The sequence below is a fragment of the Eublepharis macularius genome, chromosome 12 (genome assembly GCF_028583425.1).
Source record: "Eublepharis macularius isolate TG4126 chromosome 12, MPM_Emac_v1.0, whole genome shotgun sequence".
Taxonomy (NCBI): Eukaryota; Metazoa; Chordata; class Lepidosauria; order Squamata; family Eublepharidae; genus Eublepharis; species Eublepharis macularius.
Genome location: NC_072801.1, coordinates 38,807,875 through 38,828,594, shown reverse-complemented (window position 1 = coordinate 38,828,594; position 20,720 = coordinate 38,807,875). Strand labels below are relative to the sequence as shown.

The 20,720-nt window shown below is 40.2% G+C and overlaps 1 pseudogene; it reads left to right on the top strand.

The window, feature by feature from the left end:
* The first annotated feature begins 2,989 nt into the window (after positions 1-2,989).
* LOC129338352 (keratin, type I cytoskeletal 47 kDa-like) lies at positions 2,990-19,732 on the top strand (annotated as a pseudogene).
* Positions 19,733-20,720: the final 988 nt, after the last annotated feature.

Here is a 20,720-nt window from a genome sequence, read left to right as displayed (position 1 = left end):
ATACTGGCATTGAGGTAACCACTGTCATGCTAAGATTGTTCTAAATGGCCTGGTGGACTGGAGACATCATAGCAGCTCCCATAGAAGTGCCTCATAGAAGTGCCTCATAGTACAGGGCTACCACTGGGTTAACTGCCAGAAGCAGAACTACAGGAGCCCACATCAGATCCAAAAGAGAGAACGATTGTGCTCGTTCTGTTTTATTGAGAACCCAGATGGCTGGAACACTGCATCCCTGTTTCAGTCTTATCCTTCTGTATTTTTTTAAGCACTGATTTATCATAATCTTAAAAAAAAAAGCCACTGCAACTGTAGCTCAGTCTAGTTAAGTGTAAACTGACTGTAGCCCTCTGTTCTCAATGCTGCAGATGAATGTCCTGTGAATAGTGATGGCGTATCATCTCACCTCCCCAATCCTAGGAAAACCAGCCTGTCCACCACTGCACTTTCTCTGCAATAAGCCCAGAGCAGCTTTGCAGTTTCACCAGCTTTCTGCAGATTCTGGAGACCCAGGTTCAAATTCCCACTTTGTAGCAGTAAAATTGCAATTATTTTAATAATACAAGACAAAAGTCATGCAATACCTTCTTATAAAGACCAACCAAGATAGTCTATACGTTCTCAATGCCTTCTTGTCTGTGTTGTTTTGCTTGGTCTTCTTAAGGTTTTGCTTTGGGCTAGGCAGCTATCTGCAATAATAATTATAACAATAGTGAATACTTGTATAGTCCTTCAGAGTATTTAAAACATTTCATGTATATTATCTTGGTAATTCTTACAACAACCCTAAGTGTCAATATTACAATCTTCATATTACAAATGTAAAGAGCATGGCTGAAACTAAGAGATCACAGAGTAACCTAGTGAATTATCCAAGGCTACCTCTTAAGTTCATAGAACCAAGATTTGTGCCAGTGCTTTAGCCACACTGAGAGTCTCTCTACACAAGACATCTTACACGGGGATGCTCAAGTGTAGGGAGACACAATGTTAGCTGAGAAGCGTAGTTTTAAAAGACAGAGGTGGGAGAGATCTCCCCTCAGAGGGTTTGTTAATTTCATTTCACCTCCACAAAAGTTCTGTCAATTTCACCTCACTAGTGAAGGTAGTTTTAAAAGACAGAGCAGGCAGAGATTGCTCCTCAGAGAGTTTGTTAATTTTATCTTTGCCTCCCCCAAGGGAAGGTGAAATTGACAGAGCCTTCAGGATGGGGAAGATGAAATTAACAAACCCTCTAAGGAGTGATCTCTCCCCCAGCTTTTTATTTTTAAACTACGCTTCCCAGCTAACATTGCGTCTCCCTACACTTGAGCATCCCCATGTAAGATGTCTTGTGTAGAGAGACTTTATGTCTAGACCTGGCCTGGAAAGGCTAATTGTATATGGATGTGAAACATGCCTGTTTGCCCCCATATCATTTATTAAATTTGAAGGCACAAAAAAAATAAATGTTTTTTCTTAGATGAAAAACCACTCCCTTCACCCTTTTAAAAAATGATTGTATATCACATAGAACCATCCAGATTTTAGAGTATAAGACACTGATCACTCTCTGAATTCCTTCATTGTACATTTACTGAAAGGGAAGATTTCATATTAGAAACTGCTGGTACATATGACTATGAGCATTCATTCCAGAAAACTTTCTTATAACTAATTATAAAAAAAAATGCCCCGTATTTATAAAGACTTGTGACTGTGTTTTGCACTTGTCTACAAACCCATTAATGCTCAACACTCTCATCGTACTCCAGCATACTGTTTGTACTGTATGCAAGATTCTGGATTTACTTCTGGACTGAAAGCATTAGAACATCCTAATCAGACCAAATTCCACATGACAGCCCAGTGCCTCTGAGTGTTGCTGATCATGAAGGTGATGGCCGTCCCCTATTGTGAGAGAACATGGAGTACATCCTGCAGAATCCAAGAATGAATTTGTGTATGCAAACAAGAGGCCAGCCAGTATGCAAATGCACTAGGCCAGTTCAGATGTCCACAAGAACCTTGTGTGTGTGCGTGCCCTAAGCCAGAGAAGGAACTGAAGACAAACAGTGCAATTTTAAACAGTCACTCCAGTACTCTGCTTAGGATTGCACTGTGAATTGTGTAATAGAATTGGTGTGTTTTTAATTATCCACTGAATTTCTCACAGCTTTCTCCGTGGCTGTGTGGGCAACCTGATTCCCCAGATTCTTTATATTATAACTGACTCTACTTGCTCAAACCTTCTTTTCAACCAAGTAATCATCAGTTTGAATATATCTTTCATTTTTTTTCTTAAGAGCACCCTAAGACATAAAGACCATTTGATTCAATAAAAGTTATCTCCTCACTTGTTGGATGCTTTTAAATTTCTAAAGCGCTGTTGAAATTTCCCAAGTGTTGCACGTTTTAATTAAGCTGACTATTGAAACCCCTTTCATTCACTGGATCCTTGACAACAGGAAAGCAAAAAAAGTTTCAGGAAGCAAAATCAACATGTTGTTAGATTAAAGTCTGTGATTATAGCAAAGAGCTTAAAGGAATAACATAAAAATGTATTTGCAAAGCTCCCACATGAGAAAAGAAGACAGCTGGAACAATGAAAGGATGCTCTCACAGAGACAACATGAACCACATAGCTCTCTGCACCACCCAGAATGAGGAAATGAGACGAAGAGGAACCATCCTTTAAAGAAGTTTGCGTACCCTTTTGTCACAAAGGAGTCTCTGTGTTGCAAGTGTGAGTGTGACATAGTAGGAACTTAAAGAAGTATGTTTATAATGATGGGTTAAAAAAAATGGCAGGACTGGGACGGGAGGAATTACTCAACGTTGCTGAAAAGTTAATGAAAGTTTTCACCTGGTCAAATCCACCCCATTCTCCATCTTGAGGGAAAAAAATCACAAATGGCCCAAGGGAAAACGAACAAGATGAAATACTGGGTCTGGCTATTAATATCCAGAAGTCATGCAAGTTAGAAATGATAAATTGGCTGAACAAACAATGGAGTTAAGAAAACATGCTGCAAACAAAGAATACGCCCTTGCAAAAATCGGTATATAAAAGCTTGATGCTATTCTTGCAGTTCAAACTCTGCTTAGGTGACACTGCTACTTTTGCATACTCGCTTGAAACTCTGCCTCAAGATTATGTCTTTCTTTGGCCGTGCATCTAGGCAGGTTTGCTCTCCTCGAAGCAGTGGGGGATCCATAAAGCCTTCTAGTTGTGGAATGTACGGCCTGGGTGGAGGGTCCGTTGTGGGAACTTTTGGTAGCGGTGGAACATACAGCTTTTCTAGTGGTGGAGGGTCCAATGTCTTTGGTACTGGGGTAGCCTGTGGTGCTGAATCAAGCTGGGGTGGCATTGGCGGGGGCACTGCTGGTTGCTTTCCTATGTACAGTCCTGGCACTGTTGTTTGTGATGGCGGATTTCTCTCTGGGGGTGGAAAAGAAACCATGCAGAACCTTAATGACCGTCTGGCCTCTTACCTGGCTAAAGTACGTGCTCTGGAGGAGGCAAACAATGACCTTGAGCAAAAAATCAAAAACTGGTATGAAAAATCTGGTCCGCACAATGATGGCAAACCCCGTGACTATAGCAAATATTACACTACAATTGATGAGCTTCGAAATAAGGTGAGTAGACTCTTTATTTTGAAATATAGTTTCAGGTGGCTAGTTGTCTGTAGTAGAAGAGCAAGATTTGGGTCCAGTAGCACCTTAAAAACCAACTAAAATTCCAAGGTATGAGCTTTCAAGCCTCCTTCATCTTGAAAGAGAATCTGTCTTGAAAGAGATTCTCTAGTATATCGCTTATGCTATTGAATAATGCAGAATATATTCTGAAATGAAAAGGCAGTAAGAAAGAAACTATATTCACTAGGGCAATAAAAGGGACAGTTTCTAAATATTGTGATATTCATGAAAACTGCCTTTTCAATTGTACGAGATGAAGGTCACATCCTGTTACATACCATTGCTGGAGTTCCAATTCCTGTTCTACATGCACACGTATGTACACGCACACACAAACTTACGTACTTCTTTGAACAAATAGAAATTTCAGCATAATTGATCCAGACAGAACTGTTTCAGTACATCTGTCATTAAAACAATGGCATGAATGTGACAACTCAGCAGAATTTAAAGCCTTCCTCCAGCCTAAATTTATTTATTGAAATACATTTCAATAAATTTATTTATTTATTTATTGGGGAGTATAGAGTGGAGAAATGATGGACAGTGCAACATTAGGTGAGCGCACACACTTTTCATTCCAAGTTCCCTTCTCTCAATGTTATTTCTTATTTTTATGAAATGATGGTAAGACTTCCTCACATGCCATTGCATTTAACATGTACTTTGCCCTTGTGGCTTGTCAGTGTTGTCACACCTCCCTCAGAAGTCAATGGTGTCTTCTGGGAAAGACTACTATGGCATGAAAACCAAATTGATAAGTTTGCCCTATCTGAAAACAGACCAGGCATAAAGTAGCAGGCTTCAGTGCATTTTCATTTAAAATAATGGGGAGAGTGTCCAAGGAAATAAAATGTCACACTTGCAGTTCAGTTGAAGAAATCTAGGGGAAATCCTGAAGAAATATAACATCATCCTAGATACGTCTTCTAGTTTATTATGGAAAGTCCTGAATTTCCAAAAGAAAGAATGTTTGTTCTTTTGAGGTTACCAAGAAAGCTGTCATCTATGATGAAAATGTATTATATATTTTCCAAACTCATTTTTGTTCCCCATGAGATAAGTCAGAGAAATGGGAAATTGCTTAAGAACATATGAGCAGCCCTAAGCCCATGCACTCCACCTAAGTCCATGCAATTGAGCGTTCCATTTCCAACAAGGGCTTTATAAGCAGGCCATGAAGGCAAAACCTGTCCCGCCCCAACACCCGGTATTCTGATGCTGAACATGGAGGTTCCATTTATTCATTGTGGCTAACAGACACTGATAAAGTTACCAACCCCCAATGAATCTTGACTGACACTTTTTAAAAACCTTCCAAGGAAGAGATGATCACCACATCCTCTGGTACCAAACTCCATCAATTAATTATGCTTTACATAAGAAGAATGTCCTGAATCTACAATTAATTTAATTGGATGTGTCCAAGTTCCAGTATTATGAAAGAGGAAGAAAAAAGTCTCTGGCCAGTCTCTCCATGCCATTTAAAACATGTGGAGAGGCCAAGGGTTAGTGGTAGAGCACATTCTTTGCATGCAAAGGATTCCAGATTCAGTCCCCATTTAAATAGTTTTGGGTGGGTAAGCTGTGTTTGTCTGCAGTCGAAGAGCAAGATCCAGGTCCCAATAGCACTTTAGATCAACTAGACTTCGAAGACCCAGATGAGTCCCCATTTAAAGAATCTTGCACTGGGTAAGAAACTGCACCAGTGCCATTTTCAGCAGCAAACCCCATCTTGAGTAATTTCCAGCCTGAGCCTTATGCTAGAGTTTGACACATGGAGAGGATTCTCTTTTTCCTTGTCATAGCCAGGGCAAATGCAGAGGCAGTCGCCACTGGCAACAGAGCTTCCACATGGGGTGTGTATATCCTCCCTTCATCAGCCACCGTTTCTGCTGCATCTTCCCCCCACTGTACCACCACAACCTATGGCAATCTATAGCCACGATCTACTAGTTCTTCCAGGAAGCAAAAAGGGATAGAGGATTTTTTAAAAATGAAAGTTGGGGATTCAAAGGAATTAGTAGCTTGGGGCAATAGATCGTTATAACTTAATTTCACGATAGCACAATAGCAATTTCCTTTTTATTAAAAACAAACAAACCTAAACCTTCTGGTGACACAGAAGGAAAAATGGCAACCACAAGGGGCTGACAGAAGGAAAAGTCCCAATTTAGACAGAACCTTTGAAAATAAGTATCTTCCCATCCTTACAAACATGCTTGGGCTGTGTTCTTTCCAGAAAGATCATACTAACCAGGTTTGAGAAAGAATGTATCAAAGACAGGGAAAGATGCTCCACCCCACAAGGTGAACAAAACCTGTGCGGATGTAATCACAATAATTTTTTAAAAATTACACGCCAGCAAAACAAACTCTCTCTTTCACTCTATATATTTGCCCAATTTATCAATTATACTAACACATGTGTACAGTTCTAATTATTCTGGTAATATTTTACATTCGATGCCGTTTCTTGTTTCTGCCCTTCCAGATCCTTTCAGCCAGTGTTACCAATGCTAGCATTCTCCTACAGATAGACAATGCCAGGTTGGCTGCCGATGACTTCAGAATGAAGTAAGTTTCAAAGTGGAGTGCATTGAATTTAACTGACAAAAATAACCAGAACAAGAAAGAAAAAACTCACAATCACATCCCATTACAAAGTTCTTAAATCTCACATGCCGTGGGTCTTGTTGATCACACATGCTTTGGGAGTCCAGTGGTCAGAACTTAATTCTCAGGCATGCATACGCCCAGTTAAAATCAGAACCATGGTACATGGGGGAGAGAGGCTTGTCTCTCCCCGGAAGCCACTATAAATACGATGGCGACATGGACGTTTCTCCAGTGGAGAAAATTGCAGCAGCTGCCTGGGGCTTTTTCAGGTCAGTGACCGAAGTCTTTCCCCACACATTGTGGCCCTATGCCTGGGGGAAATTCTGAGCATGGAATTTCTAGTGCACATCTGATCAACCAGACACATGGAGGACACAAAGTCTTTGCAATGTCCAACAATGGCAATTCACAGGTCAAGAAACATATAAAAGTGTAGTAGCTTAAGCCCCACAGGAATTAATCAGAGTTGTAATCTGTTGCAGCATAGTGAAAAGGATCAAGGAGCGATGCTGGTTCATATTTAGTTTAAAAGGCACTAAAACTACAGTCCTAAGAATACTTTCCTGGGAGTAAGCCCCATTGATTAAAATGGGACTACTACCAAGTAGATATAGTTAGGATTTCTCCCTTAGTAGCCTGTCTATGGAAAAACCAACCTTGGATTGCCTTATATGGCTTTTGTAAAAACTACTGTGATAACACACGAAGAGAAATTTGGATGCAAAGTGCTGTACAAATGCTAGGTATTATTAAACACTTAAACCTTTTTCAGATATGAAAATGAGATGTTCCTCCGCCACAGTACTGAAGCAGACATCAATGGGCTACGGAAAGTACTCGATGAGCTGACTTTGACAAAGAGTGATCTGGAAATGCAGGTTGAAAGTGTGACTGAAGAGCTGGTCTTCCTCAAGAAGAACCACGAAGAGGTAAGGTAGCAAATCTGCCAAAACAGAGGATGCTATACTTGATCAGCCAGTTCAAATTTATCATGAGCAAATGCTGGCATTTCACAATGGCTGAATCTAAGACCCGCAACAACTTTAATATGGCTAACATTGGTTGTCAGTGGCTATTTAATGCCCTACAAGAGGATGAAACAGCTATTGTGAAATCTGTAGCCCTTTTCAGTTTTACCAGGCATATGAGGAGAATCAATGCACTACATGTGATGCTCCCGATATGTGCAATCTCCATTGTGTCTGAAAGGGGAAACACACAAGCTTTCAGCATGCTTCTGCGAGTGCTGAAGGTAAAAATGTGGATCTTGCCCCTTTCAGACAAAATAACAATTGCACGTATCAGGAGGATCACAAACAATGTGTTCACCCCGTACACGTAGTGGTGGTGGTGGTGGTGGAGAGTGCCCTCAAGTCATAGCTGACTTATGGCAACCCTCGGTAGGGTTTTCATGGAAAGAGACTAACAGAGGTGGCTGTAACAAATAAAAATGGCTTTGTACAACAGCACACTATACTATCACGGTGAGTGCATCCTACAGCACAATATGTGAACCCTAGAGTATTTCTGCCGGCGCACTTATGTGCTGTCTTGCTATTATTTATTTCAGCCCAAAGCAAATAAAACAATTAAAATAATTAAAAGGTGATAAAAGGGACACAGCATGTTTAATTCAACTAATGGAATGTGAGTGAGGAGGAATGAGACGTGTCACCCCTCACTAATCATAGCACATACTTTTTATTGCAAACTGCTTTCTCTTGGATTTATGGCAAAACACAGAAATAAACATAAATTATAAACTGTAAACAAATACTGCAGCCCCATGGGTGCCTTTGCTCTTTTGTGCAGCAACCATGTTTTACATCATAACCACAATAGCAATGACTATGAAGTATCTCTCAGTGCAGTTGGAGCTGACTTACTCCCTTCTCCCTCCATTGAGGTCTATGGGCTTTGAAGGGTTTAACTCTGTTTTGAATTGCATTGTTATCAAGTTAAGCATCTTATGAATATAACAGCTTGCCCACAAAAGATGGTATCTCTTAAAAAGAGGCATTATCATGAGGGAGGATGTGCAAATGATATCCTGTTTGATGATCAACAAATTCATTCTGTGGAAAGGACCGTAAAGTTAAAAGCAACCAAAAAGTCCCAGACTGTAAATAAACCTTGAATACGGTATCAGTGCATTTAAATGGAGAAGGGGAGAATTCTGTAAGCCATTGGGGTATAAATGAAATAAATAAAATTTAACAAGTATTAACTTACAAGGAAAGTTTGTGAAGATCCAGACTAGTGGTGTTTGATAGATCTGTCAGATTTAGCGAAAAATCAAATCTATAAAATATCACATCACTCATAATGAATATCACAGTTCCCCCATAAAGGAGATTGAAATTATTTATATTTCATTAAAATAATAAAATAGAGCAATAAATAACACACAGAATATACAGCCAAAGGACTGTCAACCCAAAAAACTGAAAAAATAAAAGCCTCCAGCCCACCTCAGATCAGTATGCATCAGAACACTCTTGGATAAGAAAGGCAGGGGAAGGGTGAAGAAAAGGCACGGGGAGGAAATATGTTTGGGGTTGTTGTCCAAATGCGGCAAGCAAATTTGGCGCCAAATGAATTTCTGTGGGAAATTAAAACAATGTTATATTATTAAATTTTTATTTTTAATTTCATTTATACTCCGTCTTTCTCCCCAATGGGGACCCAAAGCAGCTTACTTTATTCTCCTCTCCTCCATTTTTTCCTCACAACAACACTGTGAGGTAAGTTAGCTGAGAGCATGTGACTAGTCCAACATCACCCAGCAGGTCTCCATGGCAGAGCGGGGACTCAGACCTGGAGTCTTCCAGATCTTAGTCTGTCACTCTAACTACTGGCTAAACACAAAAATATAAACCTAAAAATATTGTGGAATGAAGTAGTACGGCATTTATTTTGCCCTTATAATCAAAAGCTAAAATATGACACGTTGATGGAAAAGGTGTGTGTGTGGTGGGGGGGGAATGTCTCAAAACTATTTGGCTGACACTTATGAATTTGCCAAACTGCAGTTTACATAAACTTACAAATTGTATGACAACATGGGAAGGGAGGCAACAAGATTTGTGACTAATTGGTCTATGTTTATTTTGTATTAAAATGTGCATCATTCAGAATAACATATTTTGTTTTCATGTGGTTTTGCATTTGTATACTTGATTTTTTTTTTAAAAAAAGGAAGATACCAAAATCTCATTGAATTAAAATTCCTCATCAGAAATCAAAACCATCTACCTGCCCACAGGTGGATTTATGTTATTCAGGCAATACCAGGAACTCAAAGTAGGTTTATTTTTCTTATTATTACATGAAAATGAAAGAATAAAGTAAAAGTGGGCATTTCCACAATCCTTTGTATAAAAGGCAATGCATCCCATCAAAATAATAGAACTGTAAAGATCTAAGGCAAAATGATCTACACAACAAAAGAGGTTATGAAATACGCAAATCTCATGTCCCCTTTTGGGAATTACAAACCACTTAAACTTCAATAAAACTTCTGAGATTACACCCCTGGAATTGCCCCTTCATCTTAAAACAAAATGAGGTGGGCTGTATATTCAGAGCATTTGTGTGCATGTTGTTGTCTCTTTAAGAGAAAATGAGAATATACAATACAATTTTGCTGTCTGCAGAGTAAAGCAAGTTAACAGTTTGTTATCTGAATGCTAAGTAATCTTGCTATTCCAGCAAATGAGCAGTAACAATAATATAACACCACAAAGCAGCATAGAAATGGAGAGTTCTCTTGTTATTAATTACATCATAAGGGGTTAGTTACATTTTTCCAGCCACAAAATATTGCAATCGGGTTACTAGGAAAATGTAGTATCTCTACAACAGGAGCAAACCTTGACAAGTCTCCCAACTTGTGTGCGACAAACTAGAAACAATCATGCAACATTTCATTATTTATACCATTTTTCGTATCTCATCCTTCCTCTAAGGAGCTCAGGGGGACTCACGCCATTCTCCTTTTTTTCGTTTTATTCTCACAACAACCCTGTTAGGGAAGTTAAGCTATGAGAGAAATGAGTCAAGGTCACCCAGCCTGCTTCATGGCTAATTAGAGATTTAAACCCAGGTCTCTCCAGCCCTAGTGAAGCATCAACCACTACACCACACTGGCTTCCTATGTATCAGTAGAGGTGGACATGAATCCAATTATGACCCAAAAAATGCACGAACCAGGCCAGTTCGTGGTTTGTAAACCACGGATCGTGGAAGCTCCTTTCTACAAACTTCCATGAACTAGTTACTGGTTCGGGTTCGTTTGGGTCGTATTGGGAAAGGGACAGTTTAAATGGCCATTTCCTTGAGGAAATGGCCATTTAAACTTTTCCTGCAGCTTGCAAGTGGCAGGTCCCTTTAAACTATTAGCTGGCGGGGGGGGGGGGATCTCCCCCAGTCCCAGCCCCACACTTACCTTGAGGACTCCTGCGGCCCACGACATCCTCCCCCTCCTCCTGCAAGGGGCAGCAAGGCCATTTTTGGCCTTCTCCACCCCTGCACAGGCCCACAGAGGGATGGAGGAGGCCAAAAATGGCCTTGCCACCCCTCAAATGGCCACCGCGCCATCAGAAAAGCTGAAAACCTTGGGAAGCTTGTGCTATTTGAGGGGTGGCAAGGCCGTTTTCAGCCTCCTCCACCTCTGCGGGCCTGCACAGGGGCAGAGGAGGCTGAAAATGGCCTTCCTGCCCCTCGCTGGAGGAAAGGGAGGACGTTGCGCCACAGGGAAAGGTAAGTGTGGGGCTGGGGCAGGGGTTGGGGCTGGGGTGGTGGGGGCTGGGGTTTGGGCAGTTTAAAGGGCCTTGCCATCGGCAGGTCCCTTTAAACTATCAGCTGGCAGGCGGAAACGGGGGTTCCCCCAGCCGCCTGCCAGCTGATAGTTTAAAGGGATCTGCTGCTTGTGCAAGGCAGGAAAGGGCCCTTTAAACTGTTAAACGCCCCTTTCCCTGCTGCTGCTAAGCAGCCAGAAAAGGTATTCAAACCCCACAAACCACGAACCACGAACTGGTTTGTAACTGGCCCCAGTTCCTTGCAAGTTCGTGGTTTTTGGTTCGTCAAAATCCACAAACCATGAACCTCATGGTTCGGGGGTTTTTTTGTTCATGCCCATGTCTATATATCCATACACTGATACAGTTGGATTCAGTGGCTTGGATGCAACAGAAGGTTTCGTGGGTGAAAGGGGGTGATTTTTATCTGTTACCACTCCTTCTCCAGAGTCCAGACCTCTGTCTTTATCCCTCACACGGTCCTCTGTCCACCTTGGAACAGCATTTCAGGGGGCATTTCAGCTAGGAAGGAGGAGGCAAGATATGCTCAGTGAACAGAGATCTCTTTCATCGATGGAAATCCTCCACTGAATTAACACAATTATCACCTTCAACTGGTTTAAAGTCTTCCCTCTAGGAAGATTCCTTCAGAGGAAGATTCTTCACTTAATGGAAGGGAGCCACTGAAGGGCTTGTATATATTCATTCAACTTTAATCCATTTATCCACTGAAGATATCCACTGAAGATATCCACTGAAGAATTAATGCAAAGCAATTCCATCATAGCATTAGTTTATTCAAAAGTGGGAAAGCAATTACTTTTCCTGTATAATGGAAAAGACAGACTGCTTTATTAAAAAGAAGTTTGTCTTATTTTTATACTCGCTTTTGTACAGAATATATTCATACAGATAAAGGATCTGTTTCTACAAGTAAAAGCACAAAAGAAGCTACCAGTTAGCATGGAAAACTAAAACAGCAAATTGTTAAATCCCACTTTTCATTTGACATAAATTCTCCAACAAGAGCAATTTCACAACTGCGTTGTTTTTTTCTTGTACCATTGGATTCATTCCCCTGACTCCAGCTTCTATTTTGATCAATGCACTATGAATACCAAAAATAATTTTAACCACCCCCAAAAGTATATCTACACATAGAGCTGCTTAGTTTGATGAGACAATGAGTATGCATTTCTTGTTCTCAGAGACAAAACTTTAAAAATTATCAAAATCACTTGCCAGATTTTGACTTTTGCTACTGAGAAAAACATAACCAAGATCTCTTCCCTGTGCTACACACATTCTCACATAGTAAAAAATAAACTGTGGGCGTGACTTTTCCAAAAATGTAGAAATGTTAATGTATGAAAATGCATGAAGTGAGTCAGTGTGATGCTACAGTGTGTGCATATGCAGAAAACACCTAAAAATACTTTGTGTATTCCCTGGGAAATCTTGAGTCTCCCCCCATCCCCTCTTTTTCTATATGTAGGAAATGAAAGAGTTGCAGAGCACAGCTTCTGGTGATGTCAATGTTGAAATGAATGCCACTCCAGGAACTGACCTGACCACACTTTTGAACAAGATGAGAGCTGAGTATGAGTCTCTGGCAGAGCAAAATCGTAAAGATGCCGAAAGCTGGTTCAATGAAAAGGTAAATCAGCAGTCCTGCATGCAGAAATCTACATGGCAGTGTATCATGCCCAACACTAAATTAATACAAAATCTAATGATACCTGTCAATTCAACAGTTATTTCCATTTATGGAACTGACAAATTGAAGCAATTTGACAGCTAAAAATGGGCAGCTATTTCACTTGCATTACAAGTAATGTAATTTATTTATTTATTTATTTATTTATTCAATTTATATACCGCCCATCCCCAGGGGCTCTGCCACTTGCATTACATTGCAGGACTCAACACAGCTTATGGCTACTTTTCCACAGTCTTGAATAACTTCAATTACTGGAGAAGAGGCATATATGTTGGGGTTATGGTCATATCATTAAACTAATGATTTGTGCAAAGCATGAAACAACTTGCTGTTCATCCCCTCTTTTGCACCTGTGCAGTTAGACACATCCTTTACATAAGTAGCATCGGCTAAACTGCATCATCTGCTTTTTGCAGTCAGTGTCATCTGGTTTGAGAAATGATCACAAGAACTAACTGCAATATTAGCTGGGCTTGTGGGCAGACACCAAGGGTACACAGGGAATTTAACCAGTAGCTCAAAAAACCCCAATGGGATCCCCCCCATCCCGTTTACTATACATATTTTAAAAACTAGCAATTGATTAGCCAGGGGGTGCAAGAAAGCAGTGTAATCATGTGAGACTGCACAAATAAGATGCATCTAAAGTGGCCCAGATGTATCTTACAGCTCACCAAACATGTGGCTCTCTGTTGATGACCAGCAAGGAGAAAACAAGATGAACCTGCTGTCACCAAGTATGATTATCTCTCATTCCTTTCACTCCCTATTCAGTTTTCAGTTCATTGTTTTTCCTTCTCCTGCTCACCAACCCTCCTCTCTAAACTTCTAAACTATGTGGAGCCATTTACTAATACCACTCCCATAATCCTTCACAGCTTGTATTACAGAATTCTCTTTGCTCCACTTTCCTCTCTGTGGTGGAGACAAGTACACAGGATGATGAGATCCAGGCACTACTTTGATAACGTCCACATAGTTCAGCTGGAGGGGTCCATATTTCTGTCCTCTCCTAGTTTTAATTTCTCTCTAAACAAGTACAGTAAGTACTTGTTGTATGTAAACAAGTAAGGGATTGTTAAAGTAAACATTGGTGTGATAATGGCCTGAATCTCCCACATCATCCACTGACTGTTACTGTTCTTGATTTTTTTTTATTTAAAAAAGGGGCTTAATGGGTAATGTTTATTTAAGGATGCTGGGTTGCTGGATCTATGTAGCTAGCAAGCTATGCTATAAATCACCATAAAATATCTAACAAAGAAACATGCTAAATAAAACATATCCTTAAAGCTCATCTAGTACTCAAAGATTCATTTGGGACACTGAAAGCAAGCCCAATGAAAAGAAATCCTACAAGATCATTTGATCACCTTACAACACTGCCACCCACCATAAACCTCCTTTCACAGGTTTGAGGCTTCCCAGGCAGTTAAGGGTAGTCACACCACCTGCCTAAACTTTATTTTTCAGGCAGAGATCCCTGACCCAAATCCACTCCAGGTTCCCTCTCTCCTCCTTCCAGAGGCTCCACCAGATAGGCAACCTGTTCCCTGTATTTACTCCCCCTCATCCACCTCTTGCCTAAGGTTATTGGGGAAAGGGAATGTTGTGTTTACTTCCCATATATGCTGCCACCATTTAATTAAACTTGTCCCATTGGTCGTCGCAACCAGAGTGTTTGAGGTTCATATGTGTGTTTTATTTCCCCTCAGCCAACAGCTTCACACCAGTCAGGGTTAAAACAGAATGAAGAATAAATTTTATTTATAACATAGAACACAGGAGTGAATGATTTCAAAACTCACAGATATATTGTGGTTAAACAGGGAATGATTACTATGTAATAGAACAAGTTTCAACAGCCAGCAATACCCCTGCTGCTTCTCCTCAGCAGCCAAAAACCATTCCCTGTAACTGCCTTAAAACGAATTTTCAACTGTCACTAGCCCAGCATTCTGTCAGTTCTCATTGGCTGTTTTCCAGGAGTGGCAAAGCAGAAACCAGTGTCTGTCACAAATAATCACTGAAAGAATCATGAGCTGAGGTAGCTCTCAAGCAGAGAGTTCCATAGTTGGCACCAGGTAAAGAGAAGATCCCTGTTGTCTGGTCCTGATTCGATTCCTGAGTAATTAAGAAAGTGCTTGGAGAAGACCTGAACACTGTGGATGGATTATCCAGCCCCTTACTACTAGCATTCATATACTAGGAGTTCATAGGCATGGACACTCAAATTACCTTCTCACCTTTCATTTTATAGGCACGGACACTCAAATTACCTTCTCACCTTTCAGTTTATAAACTGGAGAGAACCAATGTTTTGTTTTTAAAATAACAGAATCAAGTGCTCAAATGTTTTGTCTCATTTGAATTCTGCATTTTAATTATGTTATTGCATTACTGCAGAGCAAAGAATTAAACACGAAGATCAATGTGAGTGTTAAGGAGACCAGCACCAACAAGAGTGAGATCACAGACCTGAGACGCACTCTTCAGGCTTTGGAGATAGACCTGAAATCTCAACTTGCTTTGGTATGGACTGAAGTTTTAGCCAGACAGAACACCTTCTTTAAAAAAAAATTAAATTACCATCTCCTTCCAACACATAAACCTGATCTCATGAGTTGCCCTATAAGGAATATTTAAATTAGATACAAATGATTATCTGAGTAACTTGCAAAATGCTGCTTTTTTTCACCACATCTCTCATGTCCTTATAGATCCAGAGGAGTTGGCCATGTTAGTCTGTAGTAGCAAAATTGCAAAGAGTCCAGTAGCACCTTTAAGACTAACCAACTTTATTGTAGCATAAGCTTTCAAGAGCCTCAGCTCTCTTTGTCAGATGCATGGAGGGTATGAAGAAACTAGCCAGCGATATATAGGTGGTGAGGGGAAGGGGGAGAGGGTGCAGGGAGTAAGGGTCATGTAAATGTAAATAATGCACAATCCAGGCTGGGTGTGACCCCTCCCCTCCATAGCAGAATCTGAATAGAATGCCTGAAGGTAGTTACTTTTGGTAAGCAAACCTCTTTCTATATCTCACGTGTCAAGACTTTTTTCCCTTCTCTCCCCCAAATTCTTGGTTAGTTACACATGGAAAACAACTTCTGAATTCACTTTCTAATTTGTTTACACATTCAAGGGGTGAAAAAGAAAGCTGAAGTTAATTAAAAATCAGCATTTCTTAGAAATAACAGGCACTCCTGATCTGCCTCTCTTTGATTCTAAGTTTAAGATTCAATGCTAGGCAGACTGAAAATAATGGATCCTTTGGCCAACTCATTATAAGATACGTTTGCTGCATCTGCGGAGAAAAATCTAATACACTCAGTAAAGCAACACCTTAAAATTTTCTGTTCTAATAATGCAGCTCCAATATTTCAAAAACGGAATGTCATCTAACCAGTTATGGCACCTCATATACACTCATTAGGAATAACGTTTATTTGATCTGCAGCCAGCTCCATTCCAAAGACCCTGAACAGGCAACAACTCGATAGAAACAAAACCCTTACAAATGCAGAGGACAGTATCTAAATGAACCATACAACTAGTTTTGTGTACCCAATGGAGTTGAGCTAACATTTTTCACACAAAAGCCTACCATGCAACCTTAAACAATCTAATCAGTGCATCTTGTGGGTTGTGGTCACAGATGCACAGCAAATAAATAACTCAAAGACAGCTCACAGATGGATGTATTGCCAAAACAGCACAAAAATAATGTTGTCCTTCAAGGGCATGCCGGTATAGCAATCTTTTGTGTAAAACAAGCTCTGGGTTAATTATGTTTGTTAATCTCTTCTATGTCAGAGGCAATCACTTGAAGCCACTTTAGCAGAAACAGAAGGTCGCTACTGTGCCCAGCTCCTGCAATTGCAAGGGCTGATCAGCCACGTGGAGACCCAAGTGCACCAGCTAAGAGAGGACATGGAATGCCAAAGTGCAGACTACAGACAACTCCTGGACATCAAGATCCGCTTGGAGAATGAGATCGAGACCTATCGGCGTCTGATTGATGGAGAAGCAAGGTAGGAAACCTTGTTTGTGTGCTCCTTTTTGCCCATTCTTTTTTGTTAAAAATGAGTATATGAGTTAGGTTTGTCATAAATAGCTATAACTTTGGAAATTTTATCTACATGCCTAAAAGTTGTCCACATTAGTACAGATAGTAAGTTGGTTGCACATCAGATGCTCTGTAGGCCAACATAAATGAGCAACAAACTGGCATATAATAGCAGTGCACTGGGCTATCCGATGAAACTTCATTTTGCTTTAGACAGCTACATTTCTTTTAATGCAACGGTTCAGCCTATAACAGTTCTGACATAACTTCAAGAGCAAATACATCTTTAGTCTATGATTTCCATGGAATATCATCCATTGCAGTTTATTTTGCAAGACCCTTTTCTAGTAGACATGGCAACCTTACAATTTATAGTTGAGGTTCAAACTAATGGCAAACCACATTCCTTTATCCACTGATGAGCAATCAGTTGAAGAGAAACCTGGTGAGTTAGAGTTGAAAGTCTACCAGCTGCACTGGGAAGTTGTTGGAAATCCTTGATGTTAACTAGGACTTTTTTCTGGGAAAAGAGCTGGTGGAACTCAGTGGGTTGCCCTCAGAGAAAATGGTCATATGGCTGGTGACCCTGCCTCCTGAGCTCCAGACAGAGGGGAGTTTAGATTGACCTCCAATCTCAACTCCCCTCTGTCTGGAGATCAGGGGGCGGGGCCACCAGCCATGTGACCATTTTCAAGAAGTTCCTGAACTCCGTTCCCCCGCGTTCCCCCTGAAAAAAAGCCCTGATGTTAACTAAAAAGTCCAAGAACTAGAATGACTTTTCATACTTTGAACCAAGAAAAACTCATCTCTTATTCTGTACTTCTGTTTTAACTCTTGTGCAATTATAGCATAGTTTCCTGAATAATCCCAGTGTGAAAGCCTTTACAACTGCCATCCTTGTAAGATTTCTTATGCAAAACAGTTGAATGTTCAGTAATGATTAAATGTATGACTTGCATGTATGACATCCCAAGTTTGATGCACAGCATCTTCCATTTAAGTGGTTTCAGATAACATGGCCAGAAGAGACTGCCTCCAAAGATCCTGGAAACCTATGCTAAAACTATATTGGCAGTTGGATCACTGGTCTTTCTCATTGTAAATTTTCTCTATATTCCTCCTATACAAATGTGAAATAATCTTTTCTAAACCAAGAATTAAAATTTTCTGCTTCATCACTGATTTTCCACTTAGAATTATAGTTTACCAAGTACCTAATATAGAATATGTGCAACTTGAGGAAGCTTCAAGTTTTCCCTAGATCAAATCATATTTGATTAATGCAGATAGTAAAAATGCTGGAAATCTAATTAAGCAAGAGTAACAAGAATAAATCCAATTACCTATTGACAGTGAATCTGGATATGGTGGTAGCAGAGATCTGGGTTCAAGAAACCTTGGCTTTGGATCAAGCTCAGGATCAAGAACCTCAGTATCTGGTGCTAGAGGCACCATTGGATCTGGCACAGAACCTGGTTCTAGTGGGACTGTAACTGCACAGTCTGACCCAAAGCCCAGAGACAAGGGTAAGTATCATTCTTTAACTTGTTTTATTAATTATTACTACTGGGCTCAATTTACAACTAATTCTGATCTAACAAGTAGAACTCAATTAACTAATTTTTTCCTGCTGATTAGAAGTTATTATCTTCATACTCTTTTCAGTGAACAGTTCCATGAACAAGATTTTAGGCTGCTGATGCACAGACCATCATTCTGATCGCCTAAACATTATTTATTTACTTCATAAACACCCCACTTTTCTCCGCAATGAGGACCCAAAGTGGCTTACAACATTCTCCCTTGTCTCCATTGTAACCTTACAAGCAACCCTGTAAGATAGGCTAGGATGAGAGTATGTGACAGGCCCAAGGTCACCTGGAAGCTCCCATGGTTCAGTGTGGACTTGAACCTGAGTCTCCTAGATCATAGTCAGAAACTCTAACCACTATACCACTCTGACTCTCTTAGCTGACACAGCTTACATTAACAGACATCTCTGATTCATCTAGCTATCTGCATATAGCAGATATAATGCATCTAGCATATAGCAGATACGATGAATCTCATGTTAGGCACAGTTGTCACAATCCACAAATAGTGGATTATTGGATGTTTGGGTGGGGCACATCCTATTTTCTTATCTTGTCTGTATGCACTTGCTGTTGCACATTAAAGCATAAGACAAGGCAGCCAAATCTTTCTGTACAGACTGACTCCTGTTGGGTTGGATGACCAGTTCACTGTTAGAAAGTACATAAATTCCAAGGTAGCTCTTCCATTTGACTGCTCTAAAGAGATCAAGCAAAAAGTCTCTCTGTAAGTACAAAATATTGTATCAGATAAACGCTCAAATGACTATGTTATGGAAAGAATCCTACCTTTATGTTGTGAGGGTAAATATATTTTTCTTGTTTGAGAAGCTTCTCATACACACACTTCTGGCATTTACCATTTCAATTACTTGTTCTTTTTTATCTTTAGATCCCAAGAAAACGAGAGTGGTTAAAACAATCATTGAGGAATTAGATGAAAATGGCCGAGTAACATCCTCCAAGATCCAGTCCATTGAAGAAAACCCAGCTATATAAACACCAACATCTGGAACATCAACATTAGCCCAAAGCATCTTTCAGAAAGCATATATGTTAATTGTAGCATCAAAATACCAAGAGGCCAATTGAATCAATTCCTTTAATAAGAAACTTCTTTCTTTAGTATACTCTTACACACATTGAAAGCAGATTCCCGCACTAACATTTGCTGAGTTTTAATAATATCTCCTATGCTGTTGCAATTACTTAAAATCATCTGCATTATCCTTAAATAAAGTTATTTCTGACTGTTTATGTGGGATAGCTGAAACAACTGGATCTATCACCCTACTGGGCCAGCTTTCTTTCCAGTCCCTTCTGCCTTCCAGAGACTGTAGTAGAAGGGCACTCATATGATTTCTAGTAACACTGAGACGAGGGACACAGCCTCTGGAGCTGCTACAGGACTTGGGGTTGCCTCTGCACTTGTCATCAATCCAGTACTACTGGCTGCAGCCTTGCATTAACCTGAAGTCCCTACAACCCCATCCTATGAACTGCTGTGCTGCTGCAGCAGTCCAGCCATCTGTAATCCAACACACACACTTCAGTTAAGACTTCTGGGCTTGAGTAGAATCACACCTTCCAAGGGTGTACCTGCTGGTTAGGACTCTTGAGTGCAGAATAGAGCTAGTTTCTGACCCACACTGAACTTACCCAGTTCACACACTGTGGGATACATCTTACCTACACTAAAGGCTGGGGGAACTGTTATCAATTAGTTCAGTGGGGCAAGGAAGCCATTGCAAAGATGCTCATAGACGCACAAGTCCCACTCTCACTACCACACTGGTCCTTTTCAATGCTCAGAGCCCCTCCCACCCAGGTTGTTCAGTCTGCTTATCTACATTACCTACTTTAGCCAACCCATTGCTTCTTTCCTCCTCAAGAACCTCTCGGGATCTCAATTATGGGTGATCTGCATAATCATATTGAAGGTTTTTTTAGCACTAAATATCAAAGTTAGGGGGAAATTGTTATTAAAAATCCCATTACATCATTAAAGCATCCTTACAATGTAACACATCTATTAAATAAAAGTGCTGCAAGATATTGCATGAAGTTAAGACTGAAGCAATGAGATTAATCAGCTCAAAGTTTGTGTAGCAGTAATACAGTAGTCCAAAATGTAGGCAGTTATTCATTCACACCTCATCACTTTCATGCTTTTCTGAAAAAGAAATGCAACACATCTAAATCACCATACTTACTTTGACATGTTTGTTTTCCTGAGCACACAA